The sequence below is a fragment of the Pseudopodoces humilis genome, chromosome 7, assembly GCF_049639895.1.
Source record: "Pseudopodoces humilis isolate 2021_Gansu_Grassland_sample_001 chromosome 7, ASM4963989v1, whole genome shotgun sequence".
NCBI classification, from domain to species: Eukaryota; Metazoa; Chordata; class Aves; order Passeriformes; family Paridae; genus Pseudopodoces; species Pseudopodoces humilis.
In genome coordinates, this window is record NC_142206.1 from 38,370,674 (window position 1) to 38,383,147 (window position 12,474).

The following is a 12,474-nucleotide window of genomic DNA, read 5'->3' on the forward strand; positions in this document are numbered from 1 at the left end:
GTCTCAGGATGCTATATCCATTTTGGAAAGATAGTTGTGCTTTCCTTCTCTAACTATGCTTTGTTAATTTAAACAATTTAATTGGTTTCAACTAATAATATAGGTAATATGCAATCCATTCAATTTAGCTTTCAGCTATTACCAGGATTTATTTCAGCTTACAACTTCCACTGACATTAATTAAGATTTCACCTGATGTATTAAAGCAGATATTATCAAGATATTGAATTTAAAATGCTTTTAAACAATTTTTACAGGAGAGTTGCAGAAAGATCCCTCACTCTCCTTTGAAGCATCAATTATTCCCATAAAACAATTAAGCATAAATTTGTTCCTCCATGTAGGTGTAAAGTAGATGATGTTCAGTGAACAGTTGCTTACAGACTCAAATGCAGAAGCGCTGACGATTTTAGCAGGATTTCTCTTGTGAGAGGAATACATATGAAGAACTATAGCAGTCAAGATAGAAAATGAAAATCTGGCAGAATCATAACAAAGGGATAAACAAAGAACATTAACTGTATATAATTAAGCTTGCGATCATGTGGAATATTTGAAAGCAACACATCTTGCTATCTGCCCCATCTTCTTTATCATTGTGATTTGTGATGTGAAGACTCTATTTAAATTAATTTACTCTATTTTCACAGTTCTGATTTATAAAGATTTTTTGAATGAAGCCAATTACTACCCAATAATTTTTGCTGAACAGCAAAGTTACTTTTCCTTAATTTTTCTGTTCCACATACATTATTTCCTGTTTCACATAGGTCATTTCTGCTTTATTATGAAATTCAAGAAAGTAAGTATCTGGTTAAAAAGGATGTTTATTGGCAAGGGCCTAATTTATAACACATAAGTACCATTATACATTATTACTCTCACAGTGCAAAAGACTTGAGTTAGCCTTTCAAGTAACACCATTTGTAACTAGATGGAAAAGGTCAGAAAAAAACACAACTCATTTTTCTATTCAAATGAGTGGTATCAGGGACCATTCCTGGAGAGAAGCAGCAAATGTGACTCGGATAGTTACATTTCTTCCTCTTACTCCTCCCCATTTTCTTTTTGTTTTAGTGTAATGACTTTTGCTTATGCTTAACTGGCTGAGAGGACAGCAGAGAACCAAGCTCTGTAGGAAGCTCTATCAAACATGTTACATACACTGTGATGAAATAAGTGAATTAAATATCACAGAAGTAAAAAAAATAGGTTCAGTTATAAAAAGTCTGTGGAAAGTTTCTGCTTTTACAAGAAAAGGTGAGGAGGGATTGTTTATTTTTTAGTTTTATTCCTCTTTTTAAAGTAAAGCTCACTGGTTTTCAATACAAGACCAACATTTTTTTAATTTTGAAGAACCCTTTAATCAAAAGAGAAAAACGTGCATAATGAATAGCCATCATTTTCAGATTAGATTCCTTTCTGTTTCAACTGTTTGGTCAAGAATATTATGCACTGTGATTACAAACACAAACAGTGACACTGAAAAAAGAAAAAGCTAATTGAGCAAGATAGTTTTTACACTATGGCCCAAACACAGAAACCCCTGGAGAACATCCTGCTGCCATCAATATTCCCCTCTGTGTGACAGCAAGACTCTTCCCAGCTCAGGGAAGGTACTGCTCATTCATAAACCCATGCACTGTATTTTGTGCTATTGATATTTAAGTGGCAATCATTTATGCAAAATAAAATTGATTTTCATGAACTTTTATAGGTAATGGGAATCACTGGAAGACAAAGGGACACAGCTAGAGTCACCACAAGTCCTATGGTGACCATTGAGTAAGAAATGTTTTGAAATAGCCACTTGCAGGCTATTACTGCATTTCAAAGAGGAAACATCTAAGAGCTCATTTTAGGAGTCAATTTGGATGAACAAATGTCAAAAGATGTCTATTCCCTTGCTGATACCAGCCTTCTCCAGACAGGAGGAATGAGCTTCTAAAATGACAGTATTATAACAACAGCAAAACACATTTTCCATATAAACAAAATAAATGCAATCAAACAGTGGAATTAGCACACTAAGAGGATTTCCATGAGCAGAAGAATTCTATGTACAATATAATCAAATTGACAACATTGTTTCATCTAGTTCTACTTCTATTAATTTCCTGGAAATTTCCCAAAGAGGAATATCCAAGTACTAGGAGAAAGACATACATACCTCTTTTATAAAAAAAAAACTTTCCTTGTGAACATTTAATTTACTGGCATCACTGAGTGACAGTGAGGAATAGCTGGTAGTGAAGAAAAGTTGATTCTGTTGTCCTTGTCCATCAGCTTTTATCTTCTTCAAGTTCAGTGATCCTGTTTGGGGCCAGGGAATCTATTCATGTTCAATTAGGCCCAGCCCAGACTCGGGAAAAGAACCAATTCTTGCAGGCAGGGCAGGCAGCCAGTTGTGGTGGGGAGGGCAGAAACAGATATTGGAAATTGAGACAAAAAAACATCTGTTTGCACAGGGTGGGCAGGCGCGTGCACTGCCTGCAGGATGACAGCTACCCGCATCTGCATGGTAATTGTAAATGGAACCTGCAGTTCAGCAAGTTGATTAAGTAAACTTTTTGCTGGAAATATTGTTCTTGGTCATTAATCGTGGTCTTACTTCTTGTCCGGATTTTTTTTTCTTTTCTGTGAGAACTTAATCAAGCTTAAAGAACAGCCATTCCAACTATGCAGCTGCTTTTTCTTTATCTTGCTATATATTCACAGACTGGTCTTTACAATGCCCACTACAAAGGGGATAGTAGGAGACAATACATTTAACCTGACGTTCTGATAAAAGATGCCATTGGAAAAAAAAAAAAATCTTTGAAATGGAAGCTGATGAGGCAAAAATGGACAGTCTGAATAACATTGCTCCAAATGGTAGAGGTGGACAAACGATGCTAGAGTACATTATTCCACTCCACTGGATGAAGTGACTTTCAAGGACTGATTAGCTCCATGTCTGAGAGGGTTAGCCCCCTGCCTGTTATAACAAGTGCCTATGAAAGGAAGAGCTGATCCGACAACTGGCTATGCCAACCGTGAAGTTATTTCAATACTTTCTCTTCTAACATATTGATTAATCCCATCATCATTTTGAAACCCTGTTTTATACTAATTAAATAATTTTCTAATAAAAAGAAGTTAGGAGGTGTAAAACTTTGACTTCTTCTCAATGAGGCTGTTAGCCCCTCTGCAGATTTTACCATTTCTGGCTCTCTGCAAGCTGTGTGTGCTGAAGATGATGCTTTTTCATGACTGAAAAGCTTTATTTTTACAATGGAGCTTAAATATCCTAGTGACAAAGACACATCATGAATCTTCTGCACTGAAGATGTACCAATTTTACTGTAACACCAATGTTAAATGCCTCCATTATTTCTATCCCTTCTCCTCATTTTTGCCCTTGCTACGACTATTAAGCCAAATGAGATACAAACAAACGACTCCTGCCTTTGGGATCACATGACAAATACACCACAGTACACAAGGGAAAGCTCCAAAATAACATCTTGCATTTTCAGTATCACCTAATGTTTGGATCATTTAAGAGATTGTAAACAGCCAGTAAGGAAAAAAAGATTAGCTAGTGGAAGTTCTCATTTATGCCCTTGGAAATGCAAAGATTCGGAAAACACAGAGCCTAACATTCAGTAGAATTGCAATAAGACTAAATATATCACAAGCATTTCAGTTTTGTAGAGCAGTTCCTATAATGACATGTTAAAAAGCATCCTGAAAATGCAGAGTTATCAGACTACACAAGGGGTGGGGAGCAGCTCAAACCTTCTGTTTCTTCTGAGACTTTCGTATCTGTGGGAAGGTCTATAGATTCCCTGATCTGGGGATGTAAGAATGGAAAGAAATAAGGGCTCTTCAGCCCAGTGCTTGGGATGTCCTCTGGCTAAAGATGGGCTTCCTCATTTTATCCCTTGGTTAAGCAGTACTTGCTGCTGAAGGTTTTTTTGCAAGTAATACTTGTAAATAAGAAAGCTGCAACTCCTTTGCTTTTCACAGTGAATCACGGCCTGCTTCCTACAGCAGGTGACAGAGCTGGATTTGTATTGGGAATATAAAAGTTTCAACATTTGTAACAGAGATTGAAATGCACACATTTTCGACCAGCATAGTATTTAGTTTTGTGAAAATTGTTTCATCTATTTAGAACATTTCAATTTGCTTCTTTCCAATTTTTTATGATAGAGGTATCACTAATGCAAACACTGAATACCAAAATAGTAGAACACACTTAAAAATGTTTCTAATAAATTAAAATTGCTCTTCAAATGTGGCATTTTTTTCCTTCCCCCACAGAAATCTGTGTGTAGGGTATTTTTAAGGTATTTTAGTTAAGCAAGATATTATTTACCCGAGACTATGAAAATTTTTATGGTATGATTGTAGAGACATTCCATTAAAGGCTATTTTGCATTTTTAAGATCTTATATTCTGAAGTAGGCTATTTTGGGGCATTAACACACCTAATAAAATATATATTTTATTTTTTAAAAAATTTATTTCAAGCGTGTTACATTTATCCTATCTTGCACTTCTTAAACTAGAGGAAAGAAGCACTATCACAGTAATAGCCATGACTAGGAAAGAAGAAAAAAAGAGCTGAAAGTTCTAATCAAAACTGTAATCAGAAAGATGACAAATGGTGAAGACTATTAAATTTTCTTTGCTCCCTTGATGAATTTAATAAAGAACTAATCAAAGATCATTAGAGGGCTTTTGTGCTTGGTGTGCATTGTAACTGGATTGCAATTGGAATTTATGTTTTAGTGGTTATCTATGGTTGAATTGGACTTTTAAACACAAAAAGAGCTATTTTTAGCATTTTTCTTTGAAAATATTTATTTTAAAATGTCAAATCATTGTATGTTGCTTCTATGCCTTACATGGTAAAACACAGCCTATTTCATTGTGGTTAGAAATTTTAAAATTGATATCAGCATCAGTGTTTAGTTTGAATTTTCTAATGATCTTCTTCCCTTTAATTTTGCAAGAAAATCAGAAAAGAGACATTTACTTCCCAAGCAGTTATGTGAGTAATCCAATTGCTAGGACTATTGACAACCTTCAGAATTACATAACAGTATGGAAATTCACCTTTTGCAAATCTTCAGGATTAAGGGAGTGAAAGTGTGCTTCTTTGATGTTATTTTCATATTCCCTGTTCGGCACTGGAATAATACTACTTAGTAGATGCAGCAACAGAAGATGTAGTCTGAGCTGTCTATTTTTTTTCCTTCTGAGTTTTAATATCTGATGTTTCAGGTTGAATGATGAAAGAGAGATCGTACTTTCCTTTGGGTGAAATATAATCATGAGGATGGTTGAATAATACTGGAAGCATGTGTACACTTGGCATACTTAATTTGCAGATGGTGACAGTAATGACATGAAAAAAACCATCAAGCTCTTTTTAAAGTAACTCTTTGGAGGGTGCAGTTAGCTGGCCATTTATAGCCAACTGGTTGGTTATGACAGGGTAGAAAAGCTGACTTCATGACTTTCATTTCTACTCACCCTTTGTCACCTGGGCAGTTCCTGCCTCATTAACTGGAAAGGGCTTAACACAGTAACCTTACAGTACCTCAACATCTGATCTATTTGTCTGTCACAGAACAGTTTTGCTCTTACTATTGAAGTGGTATTTAGGGAGATTTCTTGCAGTAATGTGAAAATATTACATTAATGAAATAATTAAGAACTGTGAAGCAGGTGCTATAGAATAGTGGTGGGATCTAAAGAGGCCTAATACAACCCTTCAATATTTTTGTGGGAATAACATAGATACGGTGATGGACACATGAAAATATAGTAGGGTACTTTGGCAAGGAATACCAGAAAGCTAAAATGAAAGAGAGAAGCATGTTCACACATGGAATCTACCTCACACCTAGGCACTATCACCACTTTATAAATCCTTGTTCTTATTACTAAACAGAATGCTACAGCTTCAGTTTTTGGGTCGTGTTTGGAGTTTTTCTGGTTGACTGGTTGGTTGGTTGGGTTTTGAGTCAGGACTGTAAAATATCTCTATGTGAAACGGAGTGAGGAGCCAATTCAGTTTTGATTCAGCCATTTTAGTTTGCCTCAGCCCTGGCTGTCAGAGACACGAGGGAGGAGGGCGTGTACACCTGCCACTGCAGGGACAGCCAGGAGTGGGGAAGCCTCGTCTCCGGGGAGACTTTTCCTGCCTACGCCTCACCTGAGGCGCTCGGTAGCAGACACCGTGGAGAGGTTTCTCCAAACTGGTCGTGAAAATGTCTCCTCCGATGGGCGGCAAACTGAGTTTGGACTGCACCAATGGTCTGCTGTCCCCGGGCTGACTTTGGGAGGGGCCGGGTGGGTATAAAAACTAGCTGCAACACGGCTCAACGCCGCTGCTCTTTGGCTGCCTCGCTCCCTCCTTCGCCCTGGTCCTGCCTTCTGGCTCTGCCCTCGCTGGTTCCTGCTTGTCTTGCCCCCCTGTGGCCTCGACGGCCGCCCTGCCACTTGGCCCCCGAGTTCCTGGCCGGACTTCCCGTATTCGGACCAGCCGATCGTAGCGATCCTCGCCGCGAATATGTCCAGGGTGTTGGGCCTCCCCTCCGAGCCCACTCACCGCGGGTCCGGCGCCGTCGCCGCGGGAGCCGCGCCCGTCCGAGACAGCGCAGGCCCGTTCGGCCCTGCCCGCGCACAGGCAGCAGCGCGCGCACCCCGGGCCTGCGCGCCCACAGCACTCCCCGGCCCGCGGGGCAAACGGCCTCCTTTCCCTCTGTCCTCCCTGTATACTCTCTTCCCCTGTACTTTTCTATTTTCCTTCCTCCTTTTCTGTCTCTTCGAGCCCTCTTTCGTCCGGGCAACTCCTTTTTCTTCTTGTTTTCGTTGCCAATAAACGGTTCTTAGATACAACGTTTGCCTCGTTCGGTTTAATTTCGCTCCCGACAATCCATTGTTAAAATAACTTACCGCGCTGTTCTCCACACTGGAACGCGACAAAGAGTAATTTAAAAAAAACAAACCAAGACGTCAGTTTGCTATGCAAAAAAAAAAAAAAAACCAACAAAAAAACCACCAACAAACAAACAAAAACCCCGAAAACAAACAAACAAAAAAAAACAAGGAAAAAAACCAAGAAGAAAATAAGGCTACTTTAAGTCTTACGCTTACATTGAAAGGAATAGGAGCATTGGAGACTCTCATAGCAATGATATGCACGAGAATCTTAACGTATAGATTACATGATTGTAATAATTTTGGAGTCATATTCAGTGAGAAATATACAGAAACAGATCAGCTGTTCAGGTGCTCAGAAAGAAACCACATTATCCTCCAACATCTAATACAAATGAATCTATATCCTATTGTTTGAATGTGCAGTGTTGCCCATTAACGCATAGGCTTTTCAATAGAAAAAATGTTCAAGGAAAATTAGATATCAGTCTCCAAAATATGTGCATGATAGTTTCAGGAATAACTCTGTCTAGGACTAATAAGATGTGAAATCAGGATGAGACATAAAGTTAGCTTTGGCTTGCTTCCATATTTTTGAGAAATTGAAAGTGAGACAAAGCTTGGCCTATGTCAATTAGCATGGGATGTAAATTACTACCTGTGTAATGAACAGGTCAATAATTTCAAAGCTAACGTAACTCAACCACATCATCAAATCTACAGACATTGGAAAATGTCAGATAATGGTGAAATCCTAGCAGAAACACCGTCTAGCCTTCAATCTGCATAAACTGTAATTGTCTGTCAAACAATAAATCATTTCAGTCTTTCTAACAGTGAAAGAGCAGATTTACAAGAATTACAGACTTACCTTTTTTGTATGTGAAAGACTGCTCAAGGGCAGAGCAGCCTCTGGCCCTTCATGCAGAGATGCAGAACTGTTTGTGCCCATTCTGGCTCCTCTGTCTCCCACTGGGAGTAATGCACAGTACTGCATTACTGGGAGTAATGCAGGGCACAGACCACAGAGTGGCTGAAAAGAGTACCGAAAAGCACGGCTTGAAATCCTTCTTGGAATGGGCTGAGGTGGTGCTGCAGAGGAGTCCATGAGCAAGTGAAGGTGGCTGCAGGGTGGTTAGCTGGGGCACAGGAGGGACACAGGGAATGTGTAACACCCAGTACAGACACAGTGTTCATGTCCCTTCATTAACAGGAGAGGAGGGGGAAGATCCCAAACCAAGTACCTCACCCACCTTCATTATCTACAGATGTTTTATTTTTTGTTTTCTGTGGTGTTGAACATATTTGTGAACTGCTTTACAACTCCACGTTTTGCCATTCTACCGTTAAGTTTGTGGGACAAGCTAAAACAGAGATTTTGCATTCCAAATCTAGTAATCCACTGATAGGGGTCTATGCAGACAGATTGCTTGAGAGTGGAGAAATTATTTAAAATTATTTAAGCCCCTGCATATCCATTTGATTTCCCAGGTCCAGCCACAGAAAATGAGATACTGATGAACAGGAAGATAAAGGATGGAAGAAGCATTTTTTTTGGGAACCTGCTTGAAAGCTTAAATATATGATAATCTTAAACAGTAAAACCCAGGAGATCTACAAAGTTGAGAAATTTCCAAGGTTTGCCTGCCAAAGTTTGGAGAAAATTAACCTGGAGAAAGGTATCAGGAGCTTCTAAGAAGCTAGAATAGATAAGCAAAAGGATCACAAACTTAAGTGAATTTTTTTAAAGTATAGTTTGTTTAGGTTTTTAAAATTTGTTATGGTTTTGCCATTCCGTGTTTAAATGATAAATTATTAGATTTCTCAATCATAGTTGGTGATAAATCCAGCTTTGGGTGATACACTGCAAGAAGGCTTTTTATTTCTCTGTATTGGCAACTTCCAAATAAATTGGGGAACTCTCATAGTGCCTGACATTTTGATGTATTTCCAAGACATTCACTATGGAGGTAACAGGACATCATGAGCGGGTTTAAAATCAGGTAAGGGGTGAATTTTATGTGTAACAAATGTCAGCCATCAACCATAATAACCAGGAAAGATCCTGCAAATCATTACATGAATGGGAAAGGTGCCTGATGTCAGGGGCCTCAGAGGACAGGGCAATGGCGAATGAAAATCATTAGTTCTTCTATGCAGCAATACTTTATGAGAAGGGGTAAAATAAAGCGATCAAATATTGACAATGGGAAAATAATTCCAGGGAGACTGCGGTTTGGGTGGTTTCTAGAAACACTATAAAATTAGGTACTTAAGCCCTGTCAGGGACTGCACATGTTCAGTGCCAGACACTGCACACTTTCGGTGCCAAACACGGCTGTGTTCGGTGTCCTGAGCCAATGCTCGTGTGGGTGACCCTGAGGGCCCGGCCAGGCCTCGCTCTCTCCTGAGACAGAGCTTTGCCCCCAGGCCCTGGCCTGTCTAACCATTGGTAGAGCTGTCCATCAATCACACACAGGGTGGGGTTAAATCAGCCTCTCATTGGCAGAGCTGCCCATCAATCACGCACAGAGCAAGGCTAACCCAGCCTCTGATTGGCCAAGTGATCTGAGGTCCCACCTAGGGGCGGGCCCACAAAGATTCAAGGGTCCTCCTCTATTATTCACTTTTATTTTATTGGGGGATTTTCTTAGTGCATCTGAATGTGCAGACGCTGCTGAGGCCAGAACTGAATACACCCTGAATCTGAGATGTTAGTAGATTTATTTTGTTTGAATTTTTATGTAACTGTCTTTACTTTTAACCAATTGGGTCTCCTTTTGCCTTCAAGACGAGTGAAGGACATTACAGCCATCTGTAAGAAATTAAGGGCTTACACAGGAAACTAAGAGATAGACCACATCAAAGAAAACATGCTCATCTTGAAGCAGGAGAAACTTGGTGTATTTGTGTGGGGGTTTTGCCCTCCTGAGTCATGTGCATTGCTCCTACAGCAGTTCACATTCATTCCACTCGTGTTCCCAGAGCTGTGCCGAGGCGGAGGAATGGGGAATGGAAGCTGATGGTGGGCAAGAGGTAAATCCTGTCCCTGCAGCAGCGGCAAGGATGAACAAAACCACTGTTTTGGATCTGCATTGAGTGTCAGGTTTGCTTTTGCTGTGTTGGAGACAGAGGTTGAATGCTGCTTCGAGCTCAGGCTGGTGTGTGAATCCTGTTCTGTCAGTGGGTAGACATCCCCCTGGCAGTGGAAAGCATCCCACGTCCCAGCTGTGGTACCCACACTGTTGTGTGGGACCCCTATCCCATTCCCACTGGTACATTACGGCTTTCTCCTCCCTCGGTGAGAGACAGAAAATAGTCCTGTGGCAGCAACATTGCTGCTCGACTCATGCCTGACTTTCATATTTCCATCTGGAAATCTCAGAGTGCCTTACTGTGAGCGGCTTACCAGGGTCACCCTTACAGGTCCAACCTAGATTTAACTGTCAGCAAAACCTCAGTTCTGCCTTACTGTTAGTTTTATGATTGATGATGCTTATTTAATTTTTCAGCTTTTATTGGCCTGGGACTGGATTGCAGTACAGTAAGTATGAGCACAGCTATTTGTGGATGTAGCAGTAAAGGGACTTATTCCCACTCAGTATTTATTTTCAACTTCTGCAACTTTTTTAATTATAGCAAATGGAGTAAAAAATAGTAAAATTAGATTTCTAGGCCTGTGTTTTTACACCTAGGTAAAACAAACCATGGCTGGAGAGAGAAGTCCATGTCAGATTTCCCTCAAAGCACAGGGAAAGCAGAGGTGTGAGACAAGTGAGAGGTGGTGGGTGCAGTGTTGCAGATTTCTGCCTATGCTTGGGAAACTGCTCCTATAGAAGATGGGTCTGTGTTGGAGGCAGAGGTGCGGTGGCAGCAGGAACTCAGATTCCTGCAGAGGTTGCTGCTCAGATCACGGTGGCTGGGAGGTACTCTGGTTCCTGGACTGCATACTCATGGTGTTTGTGTTGCTGGAGCTGGCTGGTTTAAAGCTGGAGTGGGTGAATTTCCAGTCACTACAACACTCCCTTCCTGTTGCTCTGCAGACATACACGAACACACACGTGTGCACACATGCACACACACTGCACGCATACACAGAGTGTTTTGTTGTTTTTCTTTTTAAACACATCTGCATGGAGAGGTGCCTTTCTCTCTCAGTTCCTCTCTAGCCTGTGTGTCTCCTAGTACTACACAGCAGTAAGTAAGTGTCTGTTGTTCAGATATTATTCACCTTTCTCTTTTGTTCTAGCCAATTTTGTTGATACAGTGTGAGAAAACAACTCAAGAGATAGGGTTATAATGTTCATTTCTAAGAGCCATAGTTAAGTGTTACATTTGTACTTCTGACTTGTTATCTTCTATTCCATAATAAAAAGTGAGGAAGCCAAGTACTTTGTTATATAAGTAGAAAATACTTGTGCCCACAATTTAACCCTTCAAACAATATATAGGAATCAAAGCATAAAACACGGAGTTTTTCAAATTATTGAAGGCATTGTAGTACATTGTAGTACTCTCTATAGTTCTACAATCTCAGCAATCTGGTTGTGAAATATATCTTACTGCTTTTATACTTTTAACTAACTTTTCTTTACACAAAGGTTTATGGAAGCATAACATGCTCAGCCTGCTCATAAATTAGGCAACATAATTTAATAGAAACCATGAAGAGGCTCGAGTCTTGAGCTCAGTGTTCTCAGTCTATGTGCCAATACATACTTTAATGTGTTAAAAATTGAGCAGACATTATGAGTGAGCATCTTATGGACACTGAAATATTTTTTTCCCTTGTTGTCTCCTTAAATACCTCAGTTAAATTATGTAGAAAAAAATTACATCCTAGCCCGTTGCATAAACTCTGAAGAAATAATTAGGGAGTCAGAAGAAATATTCCTTTTGAGAACAAAAAGAATCATGGCTGTTCTTAGTGTAAAATATCTTCTTATTTACAAATCTGGGGGAAAAAATAGAAAGCATTTTTGAACATTTTGAATGTGCTCTGTTAGTACATTGTGTACACCTTTAACACAACTCATTAGTAATTAGCTATTTACCATTTAAGCTATGACAAAAGTATCTTAAAACTTCTTTTGTGCTCTTATCATTTTTTAAGGAGCACATTTATACACAAATTGCTTGGCATCTCTGTATCCAGGCTTTGATCTCCTCCACTATCAATTGTTGGCTCAGGTACAAGAGACTGTAAAATATACAAAGCTGTCTGCTCTAGACTCCAGTTGAAATAAAAAAAGGAGTCTGTTTATACACAGCCACTCATTAGCTAAGTCAGTCAATATTTACATGTTACAGATATAATGCCTTCTTTGTTAGATAAATTATTTAATTCAACCTCTATGAAACTTCCTTTCAAGAGACTAACATTTGCAAATAAATAACTTTTCAGTTCCTTAATTATAATTGTAAGCTGCATACCATCCTTTTCTTCCTTTCTTTTTTTATCCCAACTACTAGGTCAGCTTTGATAAAACATTAAAGAGTGTTTTACAAATACATAAAGCCATTTATAATGTGTTG